This window comes from Elgaria multicarinata, chromosome 20, assembly GCF_023053635.1.
Source record: "Elgaria multicarinata webbii isolate HBS135686 ecotype San Diego chromosome 20, rElgMul1.1.pri, whole genome shotgun sequence".
Lineage (NCBI taxonomy): Eukaryota > Metazoa > Chordata > Lepidosauria > Squamata > Anguidae > Elgaria > Elgaria multicarinata.
The window spans coordinates 2023286-2038212 of NC_086190.1; the positions used below are offsets into that span (position 1 = coordinate 2023286).

At 50.3% G+C, this 14927-nt stretch overlaps 1 protein-coding gene across 1 annotated transcript in view; it reads left to right on the top strand.

The window, feature by feature from the left end:
- Positions 1–14927, top strand: part of PLEKHG5 (pleckstrin homology and RhoGEF domain containing G5) — a 93107-nt gene that overhangs the window by 21477 nt on the left and 56703 nt on the right. The window contains exon 2 of the mRNA XM_063145346.1: positions 334–410. The gene's annotated coding sequence lies outside the window, so the exon portion shown is untranslated. The remainder of the gene's footprint in view (positions 1–333; positions 411–14927) is intronic.

Genomic DNA, 14927 nt, shown 5'->3' on the forward strand with positions numbered 1-14927 from the left:
AGTTCAAATTCTCACTCAGCTATGAAGCTCTCTGGGTGACCTTGGTCCAGCCACGGGCTCTCAGCCTAACCTACCTCGCAGGTTTGTTGTGTGGTCGGAGGAGAGACGCGTATGCTGCCCTGAGGAAGGAGGAGTTAAATTGCAATAGGAAAACAACCATGGCTGCCCCGTAAGGCATTGCTTCTCATCATTTTCCTGCCCTTACTGTGCAGAAAGGCTTGCTGGCCGCCAGCCAACCCTTGGTTGGACATTTTGCTGTCAGGTCTGCTTAGGCTGTTGTTGCAGACTCTCTGGCTAATCCATGTCTCTTTCTCCTCCTCCTCCTCCTCCTAGATGAACGGGCTGCGACGGAGGAGAAGGCCCTCCAATGCCAGAATCCCAACTGCACCGACAAACGCAGAGCAGTGAAGGTAACTCCTTTTTCATGCTTGGAGCTGTGTGGGATTTGGGGTTTGTGCTGCTTCTCTGCCCAGAAGGGAGCCGAATTCTGCTTCAACTTTAGTATGCACTTAAAGAGTCGCCAGGGCAAGGGAGGCATTTCCCCATGCATCTCAGTCAAAACAAAAAAACAAAAACCAGAGGTGGGGGACAATTACCATTCCTGCATTAGCCGAGCCAACATAATCTGATTGCAGAGACAGATTCATTCGGGGGTGACAAAACCTTACAAGGGACATGGCCACGGCCCCATGTTCAGGGTCTTTGTCCTCCCTCCCTGCATAACATCAAGACAACTTATGGCATGTCACTCTGGCAGTGCACTGTGGGTCCTGCTCCCCCCTCCACTTGCTCCCTGCTGCCGACGCTCCGCATCACTGGTGGATGCTGGCCGGCAACCACAGGATGTCATGATGTTGAACCACAGCGGCCCTTGGAAAAGTTTGTGAAAAATCAAACGACTTGAAGTTAAAAGTTAGCAGCCTTTACAGCGAACTCAAAAAGTTAAATCTTTTCACTTTCAGCTTGTTCAAAGGTAAGTTAAACAGAGAGCGACTCATTTGGGTTTACGCTTCACACCGTTTTCAGAATCACAATTTACTGATGCCCTGGTCGAAGTTAAAAGCTGTTAGCTGAAAAAAATGACTAGTTATAGTTAAAAAATGAGCCATTTACTTAACTTTTAAACAAGCAAAAACGGGATAATTCCCATGACTGGGACACGGGGTAAAGTGATACTAGGCATCACACTCTTAAGCTGCAATTCTGTGGCTGTTGAGACAGGGATGGAGTCCACCATTGCCTCCAGATGCGATTTAAATGACACCATCCTATGCATGTTTAGGCAGAAAAAAGTCCTATAACTCCCAGCGGTCCCAACGGTTCAATCCCATTTCAGCCTGTGCTGAAAAGCTCCTGATCGCCAGCCGTCAGGAGCGAGCGAAAACAGCGTGTACCAAAGGAGGGAGAAAGCGGCTCCTTTTTGCACAGCTGGATTCATCTGAAATGTGTGCACATTTTTAAAAAGCTGACATAATATTGAAAGTCGGCGTGTGGGTGTGTGCGCGCATGTGGATTAAAACCAGCATGAACCAAAGGCTCTTTATCCTAGCTCGTTGCGGAACTGAACGCAGAGGCCCCCAAGTGTTCCGTGGGGGCTTGGCTCCTGGCTGGGCATCCGAGAAGGGGCATGGTTGGTCCCTTACTCTTTTGGGTCCCTGACGGTTGTGGAGGGGCAGGCGCATGGGTCGGGGAGCGTGGTCTCCGCAGAGATGTACCAGCCCTCCGGCGCTGCTGAAACGTTTTTGGCAGCGGGACAGAGAGACCAGTCGGCCTTTGTCCAATCCGTGCTTTGTAGCTGATGGCACGGCTTCCGCGGGTGAGGAAAGGGGGCGCCCCACAGCTTGCAGTGACATCGTCGGTGCTGGTTCTTCTTCCTCCTCCTCCTCCTCCTGCACTGTTTTTGCCTCTTGGCCCTTATACGGGTCTCCCATTACTTCACCGCCTGCTTCCTCGCAGTTAACAAACCGCAATAACTTTTCCAGATTGGGCGTCTGCGTTGCCGTTGCAGCAGCTGGAGAAACCCTCAGTCTCCAAGGGGTCAGCAAGTCTCCATTCCAACAGCAAGAGAATGGGGGGGGACACTGGGACAGCTGCTTCCCCCCCTCCCCCAGTCACCCTCACTTGCTTCCAGCGAATAACTTGAGCTGTTCTCCTGCTTTTCGTTCAGTTGCAGAAGGAGAGCCGGGCATATATCGATTTATATTTCTTTCACGTATATTGAATTGATATCCTGTCTTTCTGCCAGCAGCGATGCTCGGGGTGGCTAGCAATCCTAAAATACAGGTTAAAAGAAAAATTAAAACAGAACATGAAAAAAGCATTAATTAATTCAAAATGAATGCATGAATTATAACCTAACATGCGAACGGATCCGTAAGGTTGCAACTAGAAACACAACCATAAAAGAAAGAAACAGCACCCAAACAATTGAAAACCAGTTCCGCAACAGGCCAGTTTATATTCCGAAGGGTTGCCTGGATAGAAACATCTTTGCCTGCTGACGGAAGGGCAGCAGAGAGGGCGGGAACTTCGCCTCCCACAGCAGGAGTTCCACAGCCTGGGAGCGGCCACCAAGAAGGCCCCTTCTTTTGTGTCACTCGGTCTTTCAGGTAACCTGGTCCCAAGCTGTATAGAGCTTTATAGGTCACAACTAGAGCTTTGAATTGTGACGTGCTCCCAATAACTGGCCCTGATTATGGGCTGGCCACAGCATTTTGGACCGGCTAAAGTCTTTGAGCAGTTTTCGAAGGCAGCCCCATGTAGAGTACATTACAGTAGTCCAAACGGGGATGTCACTAAGGCATGCGTGGCTGTGGCTGGATCAAATCTCTCTAGGAATTGGGTGTAGTCAGTGCACTAGCCTCTGTGGCGCAAATGCTACCCATGCAGGATAGGGTGTAGATACCTGCCGGACGTAAATCCAATGGCCAACTGGGCTTTGCCTCTATGGAATGTGAGAAATGGCCTCACGCCAAGCACCTCTCTCAGCCAACCTTGGGCCGTGCTGGTAACAACAGCCCCACTGGGTGAAATGCCCCCCTCCCCCCTGCCAAGCCATAATTCGTGTGCAAAATAGCTCCAGGGAATCTTCCCCCCTCTTAACCTAATTGCTCGTTAATGTAAAGCCCTGATGGATTTAGAGTCTCTTATTCTCCCCGCCCCCCATCTGCCCAAGCGGTGGCTGTGTCAGTTGTCCACCATTCCCTGGGATGCTCCTTCCTGCCTTTCCCTTTGAGACTGAATTCTGGGTGGCAAAACTCTCAGTTGGGTTGTTGTTAGAGGCTGCCTGGCTTCCTCCTGGCAACCGTCTTGAAGAGAAGGTAAGTGCTGGAAGAGCCTTGGGTGTTGGAGGAGAAGCGCTCCCTGGTCTTTCCCTTCTCTTTGGAACCTTTGGCGTTGTCCCGGACCTGAGAAGCCTTTTCTCTTTCGAGGATGGTCTGCGACAGCCGTGTGCTGCGAACTTGGGTGCTTTAGGCTGAGGATAGATGAAATGCCTGGAGAATGAAGGTGGGAAGGATCAGAAAGCTTTATTGCTGCCCCTAAAAGACACATGCATGTTTCCCCCCCTTCTCTGAACTCCCAGTTGCTCCCAGTTTGTGTAAGCTGAACTGGGGAAAAGCCAAGCCCTTTCCTGATTCTACCAGTGACTGACCAAGAAAGAGATCTTGGGGTTGTGGTGGATGACTTGGTGAAAATCTCCACCTGCTGTGGAAAAGGCAAACTCCATGTTGGGTATAAATAGGAAAGGAGCTGAAAATAAAACTGCCAGAAACATATTGTCCGTATACAAATCTACGGGGCTTGGAATACTGTGTACGGTTCTGGTCACTGCACCTAAAAAACGATATTGTTGAGCTGGAAAAAGCGCAGCTCAAAGGATCTGGGGGGCTGGAGCATCTCCCCAGCACGGGAAGCTCACAGCGCGTGAGACTGTTTAGCTTAGAGAAAAGGCCAGTGAGGGGATGGGTCCCGAAAGCCTCCATCGCCTGGCTTCGGCGCATTTCTGTGGCTACTAAGGGGTGGCATTCCATTCCGTTCCATGTTCATTCTGCTCTGCCAAATGAGGAGCACACATCCTTTCTGGTCCTGAGGGCCACATGCAGGGATGACCACTGAGAGCAGGGGATGGATCAGCCCTCGTTTGGCACTGGTGGCACGAAGGGGAAACTGTTCTGTGCCTAGAGGGTTCAACTTCTACTCCCCCGTCAGTGATCCGAGTAGATTTTGCTATAACCCCCCTCCCCTCTGCTAATTGCAGCTACATTGTTGAGCAGCGCTTCCGAAGGCAGAGATTTTTTTCCCCACATGCAGGAAAGGGCAGCTAAAATGATAGAGCAAATGGAGCATTTTCCATATAGAAAAAGCTTTATAAAGCACAGGGTTTGTTTCTCTTTTATTTTGAAAACTTGGTCAAGATGGCGAAGTCAGAGGGTCGGTGAATCTTGGAGAGAACTCCTTTAGAGTTTTGAGCGGTTCCGGCTGAAACCTGGAGCAGATTTACCACCCCTCTGAGTTCGGAGTCACCAGCCCCCACCGGGGATGAGAACCAGCAAGGGAGAAGGTACACAAAAGTCCGAGGATGGATGGGACTCGTATCAATTCCTCATCTCTTTTAAAACACCAGAATCGTGCGGCAGCCTCAGCCAGCGCGACAGATTGGCAGGGAGTTGAAAGTTCGAGAGAAGAAGCCCGCCTTCACGCGAGGCGTAATTCAATTATGAGATTCATCGCCCCAGATTGATTGATGAGGACCAGCATAAATGGTCTTCCAAAAAAGAAAAGAAAAAAGGATTAAGCGAATGTCTGGATTTGAAGCTGGAACCTTTTCATTGTGAGGCAGGAGGAGACCCCAGATTTCCAGATGCTGCGGATGAACGGGAGGCAATGTTGTCCACCTCGCTGCCGTCAACAAGCATCTTGCTAGCCAGAAGGATGCAGTTCCGGAGCTCTCCCTGGCTGTGGACTTGATCTTCTAGTGCAGCGTTCCCCAATTTGGTACCATCCAGAAGTTTTGGACAACGGCCTTCATTCCCGACCATAGCGGGGGCTGATAGGCGCTGAAATCCAAAACACCTGGAGGACACCAGGTAGGGGAGAGTTGGTCTAGGAAGTGTATGTTGGGCCACACTCAGAGTGACTCAGCCCCTTACAGGAGCTCAAATGACAGCCTCTCCTCAACCCCCCCCCCATTTTCTATTGCCCACTGCCCTCATAAAAACCTTCATCCCCAGGGGGCTCAGCTGACCTCACTTTCCAGGAGTTGAGCTGCACACAACCTTGCTTTTTTTTTTTTTTCATATGAGGTCTTCTAGCCCCGAGCGCAAGGAAATGGCTCAGCAACAAAGTGCCAAGATAAAAAGAAATGATGCAAACATGTGAGTTAAGCCCCTGTGTGAGTTTTGCAACAGGGTGCGAGTTCAGGGCAGCCAACGTTTCCCTGTTTCCTGCTAGTGCGTAACTCCATTTTTCAGGTGAATAGCTCTAACTGCAAGAACAGAAGAAACAGCCGTGCAAGTAGAAAGCCAGCAGGGTGTGGGAGCGATTGCATTTATTGCAGCGAGTGGCGGATACATGACTTACCTGCCTGGCGGACAGAAGTTGTGGGCTTGGTGCAAGGAGCTCCTGGCCCTCAGGGAAGCTTGAGACCAAGTTTGCTGACCTGGAAAAGCTGAGACAAGCAGCGAGGTTTGTGCATGAGACCTTCCGGGGCGTGATAGCGGCATCCCAGTCCCAGGGTGACAGCTCCTCTGCTTTCACGGAGAATGAGGGTCCCTCTCCGAAAATGATCCCTTCGAAGGGATCCATCCTTTTGGGGGTGTGTGTGTGAACAGGTAACCTCTATGCCTCCTATGGTATATGTGTGAGTGTGGTTCATGGATGCTGACAACGGGGCTTTTTATAGCCATGTAGGCTGCATGGAGAATTAGCTGCCAGGTTCAAAGGTTGTGGATTACACTCGACATGGTGGCACCACACTTCAAGAAGGATGCAGACAGGCTCGAGGGGGTTCAGAGGAGAGCAACCAGGATGATCAGGGTTCTGGAAACAAAGCCCTATGAAGAGAGACTGAAACAACTGGGCCTGTTTAGCCTGGAGAAGAGAAGACTGAGAGGAGAAATGAGAGCACTCTTCAAATAAATGCTTAAAAGGTTGTCACACAGAGGAAGGCCAGGATCTCTTCTTGATCATCCCAGAGTGCAGGACACGGAATAACGGGCTCAAGTTACAGGAAGCCAGATTCCGGCTGGACATCAGGAAAAACTTCCTGACTGTTAGAGCAGTACGACAATGGAATCAGTTACCTAGGGAGGTTGTGGGCTCTCCCACACTAGAGGCCTTCAAGAGGTAGCTGGACAGCCATCTGTCAGGGATGCTTTAAGGGGGATTCCTGCACTGCGCAGGGGGTTGGACTCGATGGCCTTCCAACTGTACTTTTCCATGATTCTATGGGACCAGTTGCCAAGGGCCAAAAGGAGAAGGCTCAGCTTTTGCCATGCCCTTACTGCAGACTGCCCAGTTAGCCACTCCGGGAAACAGGACCCTGGGCCAGATTGACTTCTGGCCCGATCCAGGAGGGCTCTTCGTATTACCTTTCTGTGCCACTAGAATATGAAGGCTCCTTTCGCTTCAGGATCGCGACTCCTTTACACACGGTTCATCTGCCTCCCCTGCTGTTCACCCTTCCTTTGCAAGCCGCGTGTTTTCTCTACGGCCAAAGTCTCAGCTTTTGAGATACTTTTGAACACTCACAAGCATCTCGGCGCCCGGAATTTTGTATGCACGGGAAAACGTGCTGCTCCAGAGCTTCCGGAGGGGACTGTTAGGCTCACGGCTGTACTGTTAGGTGCACCTCCCTCAAGGGGTAAGAAGTTCCACCCTTTCACAGGTTCTGTTTCCTTTACAGAAGCCAAGACAGAGCTTGTTTGCGGAAATAACTGTTTACAAATATGCACGTTGGGTATGTGAGGGCAGTGAAGACTTTTAGGACAGCAGGCATCCATCCCTTCCCACGTGACGGAAGTCTCTGAGATGGAACCTTGCTGGTTAGCTGCGAAAGCCTGCGCCTGCACCTCTTTTTCTGGCTGCCTTCCAAGCCTGATGCGGTTTCCCTCTTCAACTCATCTCCTCTTCTGTCAAATCAGGCACTGCAGCCCGTCTCCGTTTGCGGCAGCTGGTAGCCACCAGCCATCAGGGCTGTTAGGCGAACCTCTTCAGCTAGCAAATTTAGCAAGAGCCTTGGAAGGAAAGGAAAGAAGGAAGGAAGATGGTATTTTGCAGATCAAAGAGAGCAAGGAAGAAAAAGCCTGCTTGCATCAATAACCCAGGGCCTGCTGTCCCAGCAGGGATTGCAAGGTTAAGTGTTTTCTCTGGGCGGTTACGTAAGGGCCTGGAGCGGGCCCGCGAGCCAGCCCTGGAAGGAACAGCAGGTCCCTGCTTCCCTCCGTGGCCTCTCTGTGGAGGTCTGTGTACAAACTTGGGATGGCAGAGTGAAAAAGGACTCGCCGGAGGGCTGCAGCCGCTGTTTTGACATCTCCTGGGCATCCGATCAAGTGGATTTTGGCTGAGAAGAAGGGAGCCTGCTTTCAGGTTTCCCTGCCAGCCTCACTCTCTGCTCCAAGCGATGTACAAGCAGCAGGTTCACGTGGGAAGAGCCCTGCCCACGGAGAGACCCAGCCACCCCGCCTCACGTGTTGAAGCAAGCCTTGAGAACATTTCCATTTGGACGGGCCTTTGATGATGAGGGTCCGTCTGGCTCTGTGGGTGGCGCGGTCTTAAAGGAGACGCTTTCAGCCATTCCGTTTCGTTACTCTGAAATTGTATTGGCTTTTACTGAGCATATGATGGAGTTTTATTGCTTTTGAAATGTGGATGCCACCTTGCAAGGAGTTACTCTAAAAGGCAAGGCGTTGTTGTTATTGTTATTATCATTGATGATCACGGGAGAATCCCATCCACGTCTGCTGTGAAAGAACGTCAGCACATTCGGTTGTCATGTTTTTAAAAAACTGGCCTGGCTCCTAAGCCTTTAAATCTGGAGTGGGAAATCTCTTTCAAGTTTGAATTCAGTTTCAGAGAAACTCTTGGTGGCTAAAGGGGTCTCTCTCTCTCTCTCTCTCCAGTATATTTGAGTTGAATTTTTTTCCTGCCAGTAACTAAGCCTCGGGAGAGGAATGTCAACCCTTTAGAATGGGGGGAAACTGAGCAAAAATTGTGAAACCCCCAAATGATGGGGGCGTGGGTAGGTGGGGGCGTGGCCACCAGGATTGGCACCACGGGTCTGAGAGACTGCCCCCCTCTCCCACTTCAAAAGTAGACTGGCACGCAGAAATAAAGATGTCTCAGGCGATGAAGTGATGAGGAAACGTCTGCTTCCTTTTAAAGAGATTATGTCATGATTTGAGCTTTGCAGGAGCTAGAGAGATAATAATATAGCCACATCTTGCATATACAGGCTTGAATTCATAGTATGAAACTGGAGACAGAGGTTGGTGTAAAAATGGTTTGGGAGAGGCGTCACTTTTCACAGAATTCACAAGTGCCATTTCTCTTTTCTCTCTGTTTCCTCCGGTTAAACAGGCTTGGGCATTTTTTTTGGCATGGGGGGAGAATCCCTTCCAGAGTGGTCAGCAAAGACTAGAGCAAATTGATGCCTAACAATAAATATTTGGGGTGTGTGATCGGTTACAGGTGAATTTGTACAGGTGGTACAAAAACCTGCCAAACCTGTTTGACCATAGGCGAAAGTAGGATGGGTGCTTTCCACTCTCTTCCAAGCCACCTAACCAAGCCACTTCCAATTCTCTCGGGAGGGGGGGCAGGGGGGGAGAGAGTTTCTTTGTCTAAATTAAGGTCAGATTGCACGTTAGAATTTACCTTCGGACAGATTTGTTTTGTTTCAAAGGCAACACACAAGAACCTATGAAGCGGATCAGTGGGAGATTCAGGGCAGAGAAAAGGAAGGACTTCTTCACAAGAGGTGGTGATGGCCACCCATTTGGATGGCTTCAAAAGGGGGCTGGATAAATTCCTGGAGAAGGAGAAGGCTATCAAGGGCTACTAGCCTAGATGGTTGTGTGCTTCCTCCAGTATCAGAGGCAGTAAGCTTGTGTGCACCAGTTGCTGGGGAACATGGGCGGGAGGGTGCTGTTGCACCTGTGTCCTGCTTGTGGGCTTCCACGGGCGCATCTGGGTGGCCACTGTGTGAACCGAATGACAGGCCTGTGGTCTGATCTAGCGTGGCTCCTCCTATGTCCTTATACTTGCCTACTTGAAGTCCACCCCTCCTGCAAGGAGTTGTTTGCCTTGTAGGGAACGCAATGCCTTGTCCCACCCCCACTTTCACCATGGGCCAAGCAGCAGCTTGGGATGGCACAGTGGCGGTTTTGTTCAGGAACATAACATGGCATGTGTGTGTGTGTGGGGGGGAATGATTAAATACCCCCACACAGACACACCAATTCACAACCTCCCACTCCAGGCAACTTGGTCCTTCTGAAAAGGATCTGGTATAAATAAGGAGGCTTTGCGGAAAATAAACCCAATTTAAAAGCCCTCCTACACATATAACTAATCATCTGAAATGAATAAATAAATGTCACCCATTTTATTTTAGAATGCAAAGTCTATTCAGACATTAGGAAAATTTATATCCTTCCTTTGCTAGTTTGGATCAAGGGAAGATCATCCCTCGAAAAACTGTGTTTTTTATTGAATGATTTTAACAAATATGTAACTTTTAGAACTGCTAATTCTCTTCTGCTGGCCCTGCTCTTGCACACACACGAAGGCCAAGGGGACGAACGAATGGATGTTACACATCTATGTGAAGCTGTACGGTGGCTGGTTGTGGAGTACAATAAAGTGGATGTGGACTTGGACTAAATATGGATAGCCGTTGCTGGTCCAAAAGAAAGAGGAAGAAAATCCAGGCTCAGCCGTTCAGCGAATGGGGGTGGGTTCTAATAAAAGGATCGCCCAACTGTAGACTAAAATAAAGGCTTTAGGGCAGAGGAGGAGTCTTCAGGACACAGAAGCCAAATCTGGACCTTCTGGGTCCCAATCCGGCCCTCTGCAGTTCCCCGGAAAGACCACGACACTCTCTCCCAATCTCTAAGAAACTCTCTCCCAGATTTTTGCTCTTCTAAAGGGCTGAATGCCTCCCGTAAAGGCTTAGTGACTGGCAAGAAGCACTTTTGGCTAAAATATGCTGGCATTTTTGGCATTTTGTTGCATGGGCTGAAAGGGTTTTGGCAGCCCTGCTCTAGGGTGTCACAAGAAACTGTTGTTTTGGCTGCAGCAGACTACCACGGCCACCCACCCCTCCAGAAGCCCCCCTTCCTGCCGTAAAACAGAAGCAATAGGTTTTGACAGTCAGTAGCTCACATGAACTGTTCCCATGTATCGCTTTGGTGCTGGCCACGGAGGATGTCAAGGTGGCTTTGCCAGCGCTCCCACCATGTGCCAGCAGATGGCAGTGCTTGCTCGGAGCTGACCGGCGCATGGATCTCGCTCTCCCAAGGGCAGAATCTGCTCATGGCATCTCCTCCTCCAGGTCAGAAGCGAGAGAAACGGGTTCTCAGGATGCAAGATATTTATTTTCAAGAAGCCCGGCGCATTTTGGCCTGTTCTTTATTCTAAGGCCTTCCTCAGAGGGCTGATAGAAGGTAGCTTCTGCAGAATTTCCTCTAGCAAAATAATTGTCTCCGGCGGTCATCTATGGCGACTCAAACATATTGTGGGTGAAAGCAGGGACCTACTTGGAACCCCATTTCCTCTCCCAGCAGGAAAACCTACTCTGCCTATTGTATGGCATGAATTTTATTTCCTCTTTGCAGTGGTCGGACAGCCCCCACTCCTGGTTGGTTGAATGGGTTTTCCTGCACGTTGCAGAGGGTTGGACTAGATGACCCTCGTGTCCCCTTCCAACTCCACAATCCTATCATTCTATGCAGTGCCCAGGTGCGCCTTCTACCATTCGATGTGCCTGAAACTCAACCCCACTCCCCTTCCTCTCTTCCGTTGTTTCCCCTCTTTTTCTGAATGTTTCTCCTCTTCTTCTTTTCCCTTCTTTGCAAGCGCCCATTTGCAAACAGGAACAAAATTCTAATACATTGCTAAAAAGAAAATCGGATTCCGTCAAAGAGCAGACAATGGAATGGAAGACGCCTGGCGATCCACAAAGCACAGAGCGAATGGATTTAACCAAATCCGTACACCCCTCCTCAGTGGAACAGTCCAAGAGGCCACTGAGATGGGTGCAATCCAGCCCGTGCTTGTCCAGAGAGGGGCTCTAAGTCAAGACCGGCGGGGGTGACAGCAACTTTCCAGTTACTGGAACAATTCATCTCGGCGAAGGTATCCTGGAAATTGTAGTTTAGCCAGGGTGCTGAGTATTCTCATAGAGCTCCCAGCCCAGAGCCTTCTCACACCTCCCACACCTCCCAGCACGCCTTAAGCCGAGGAACTGACTGTTAAATACAGTCATACCCATTCCTGGGATGCGGTAGAGTCAGTCACCCCCAACAGAAGTTAATTGGAAGGAGGCAAGGCCTGTGTAGCAGTGGCTCATGCAGATTTGCAGCGGGCAGCCTCCTTACTGAAGCCTCAGCTTACTGAATTAATTTCCTTCTTGGCCCCCGCTGCTTGGGAAATGACTAGAAGTGCTTTGCGTCGGTGTTTCGGGTGTTCCCGGGCACCCCTGGCTTCCAAGGCCTGGAGTGCCCTGACGTAGGTTCTCCTGGGCTTTCTGCTTCAGGGGCAGCTGGTCAGCTCAGCGCCTCTTCCCTGGCATTTTGCAGCATGCTGGCTTTGTGGGCCGCTGCATGCTTGCTTCGTTTGGAAGTGGCGAAAATATCTGCGGGGGCACCGAATTGGAGATAAGGCGCCTTGCATGAAAAGGGCCCTGTGTTGGAGGAACTGGGCAGCTAGGCAGATCCGACGGGATGACCCGTCCTGCGGCAGGTGGGACGCGTCCCGAAGGGAGGCCACGGCCTCACAAGGTGGCCTCTTGATCATAGAATCATAGAATCATAGAATAGCAGAGTTGGAAGGGGCCTACAAGGCCATCGAGTCCAACCCCCTGCTCAATGCAGGAATCCACCCTAAAGCATCCCTAACAGATGGTTGTCCAGCTGCCTTTTGAAGGCCTCTAGTGTGGGAGAGCCCACAACCTCCCAAGGTCACTGATTCCATTGTCGTACTGCTCTAACAGTCAGGAAGTTTTTCCTGATGTCCAGCTGGAATCTGGCTTCCTTTAACTTGAGCCCCTGAGAGCTCCTGCACTCTGGGAGGATCGAGAAGAGATCCTGGCCCTCCTCTGTGTGACATCCTTCTAAGTATTTGAAGAGTGCTATCATGTCTCCCCTCAATCTTCGGAACATGTCCTCCAAAGGAGCATTTCTGGGGGGTGTTTTGACACCACAAAGAAAATAGGTTGTTAATTTATGATTGACGGAGCACCGTTCCCCAACAGAGCCGTGTGGCATTGGGTACGTGGGTACCATAAAAGTTGGTTGCTGATTCTACGTTAGGTTGGCTTAGCTTTTAATTCATGTTTTTGAGGACAAGTTCTACTGTCTATCCTGTTCTATATATGTGCTTTTTAGAGTTAATTTTTTTATTGCAAAATTTCAACGAGAAAGAGGAAAATAAAAGAAAAAGTAGCTGCATGCATAATTTGAATAGATCCATTTCAATACAAGTTAATGTGTGTGTGAATGGTATATCTATATCTATGAGAATATGACTTTCTAAGAATCAGACATAAACTTCAACAAAAGCAGGCCAGGTATCCATTCTTAATTTCCCCATTTTATGCTCTAAAAATTGTTTTGTATATCAATACTTGGACACGCTGTGGACTGAAATAGCACTTTTGGTTGGCACAGGAGCAACGAGAGCAGCGGTGTAGTGAACTTGGGGCTGGCAGGGGACGCAGCCTGGACAGTGTTTTATTAATGGGGATACTGCCCTCATCTCTCTACACGCCCCCACCCCCAGCAAAATTCCCTGTTCCCTCTGAGCTCAGCAATTGTTCCTGTTGTAATGAAAAATATTTTGGGCTTGTTTGGTCTTGAATGGGGAAATGAAACCCATTAGCTTTACCAAAGACTTGATAAGATGTGGTGGGTCTTAGTGTGTTGCTTGTGGCCTCTCCTTGGAGGTGTGGCTAGGACTGTTATGAGGAGAATCTGCACTTCCACATTTACCACTACACCGCTGAACAAGAGTCAGCCTTCCTCAGCCGGGCGTCCTCCCTATGTGTCAGACAGCAACTTCCATCATACTGCCTGGGAATGATGGGAATTGCAGTCCAACACATCTGGGGGCTTCGAACAGGAGATGTAAACAGTTCGTTTGGACACATGGCAGGCACCAGCCATGCTTGATGGGCACAGTCTCACTCTGTGCATCTTCTCACTGTGCCCAGCTTCTGTGCCATGCTAGAAGCAATTTCCAGCAGGTCGCTGCAGCAGCAGCAAACACAACCAAGATTCTTGTGGGTTTAAAATCAAACAGATGGGTTGTGACACCAACTTTTATGGACTGTTTGGTCAGATGCATGATACGGCTAAAAACGAATTCTGCACCAGTTTCAACGTTCCACGAAGCGTACACATTTAAATTAATTTTCGCCGTTTGAGGTTTGCTTTTATGCCAACTTAAATTGAGTGGTTAATAATGATGATGAACGGGACTGTAATTCTCTGGTCCTTTAACTGACAGATCTAAGGGAAAACATGCAAGCAGTGTGCCTAGTTGTCACACAGAGGAGGACCAGGATCTCTTCATCATCCCAGAGTGCAGGACACAGAATAATGGGCTCAAGTAACAGGAAGCCAGATTCTGGCTGGACACCAGGAAAAACTTCCTCACTGTTAGAGCAGTATGACAATGGAACCAGTTACCTAGGGAGGTGGTGGGCTCTCCCACACTAGAGGCCTTCAAGAGGCACCTGGACAACCATCTGTCAGAGATGCTTTAAGGTGGATTCCTGCACTGAGCAGGGGGTTGGACTGGATGGCCTTAGAGGCCCCTTCCAACTCTGCTATTCTATGATTCTCCGAAGTCACCATGAAATAGGATCAGGCTGTGCATTTGAAAAGAAGATTTCTCGGAGCAAGTGTGCCTTTGAGGTTCCTGCCCCAAAGACTCTCGCAAGTGGCTTCTAAGCTGGCTGGCTGGGGCAACCCTGCGGGCCCATTGTGGGCTCTTCCTCGAAGCTGCACTCCTTCCCACCCTTCTGCGATGTGGCCAGAGGCACACGCCGGCCGCTGCACCTCTCCGCCACTGTTGCTGCTGTCGTGCAGCGAGAGAATGGTACGCTCCAGCCGCCCGCCTCTCCTTGGGAGGTGAGTGGTAGATTCCCGACAGCCCTAATTATCCTGCTGACGGGCTTGGACATGGCTTTGTCTCTGTGGAGCCTCGGTGCATGTCTGGCGTGCCTGTTCCGTGCGCTCTGCAGAAGGGAGAGCCACGGGCTCTGTGCAGCCGAGGCACATGAATGAAGCCTGCAGCCTGGCCGTTCCATGTGGGATCTCTCCCCTGAAGCTGGGCATTTCTCCCTTTTGGATGCTACCATGCGTCAGCGCCTGGGCGATTTCAAAGCCCCCGGAGAGGCCCGCGGTCTCCCCGAGGGGCTGCCCCCTGCAAGAGGCCACCTCAAACTGGTGAGTGCCTGAACGGGGGAAGAACTTGGGGGAACGTCTGGCGGGTCTCCAGAAGAGGTCGCCAAGGGACGTGGCCACGTCTAGGCTGGGGGTGCCAGGACTGGGCACACAGCCGGCGGTGGTGTAGCAGGGAAATGTGCAGCGTCTCAAGGGGATGTGAGCCTTTTTTTGGTGCGGGGGGAGGAGGATGTTTTCTGCCCGGATTTGGAACATGAGAACAGGGTTGTTTTCAGGAGCAGAGATAGTAACTGAGTATAT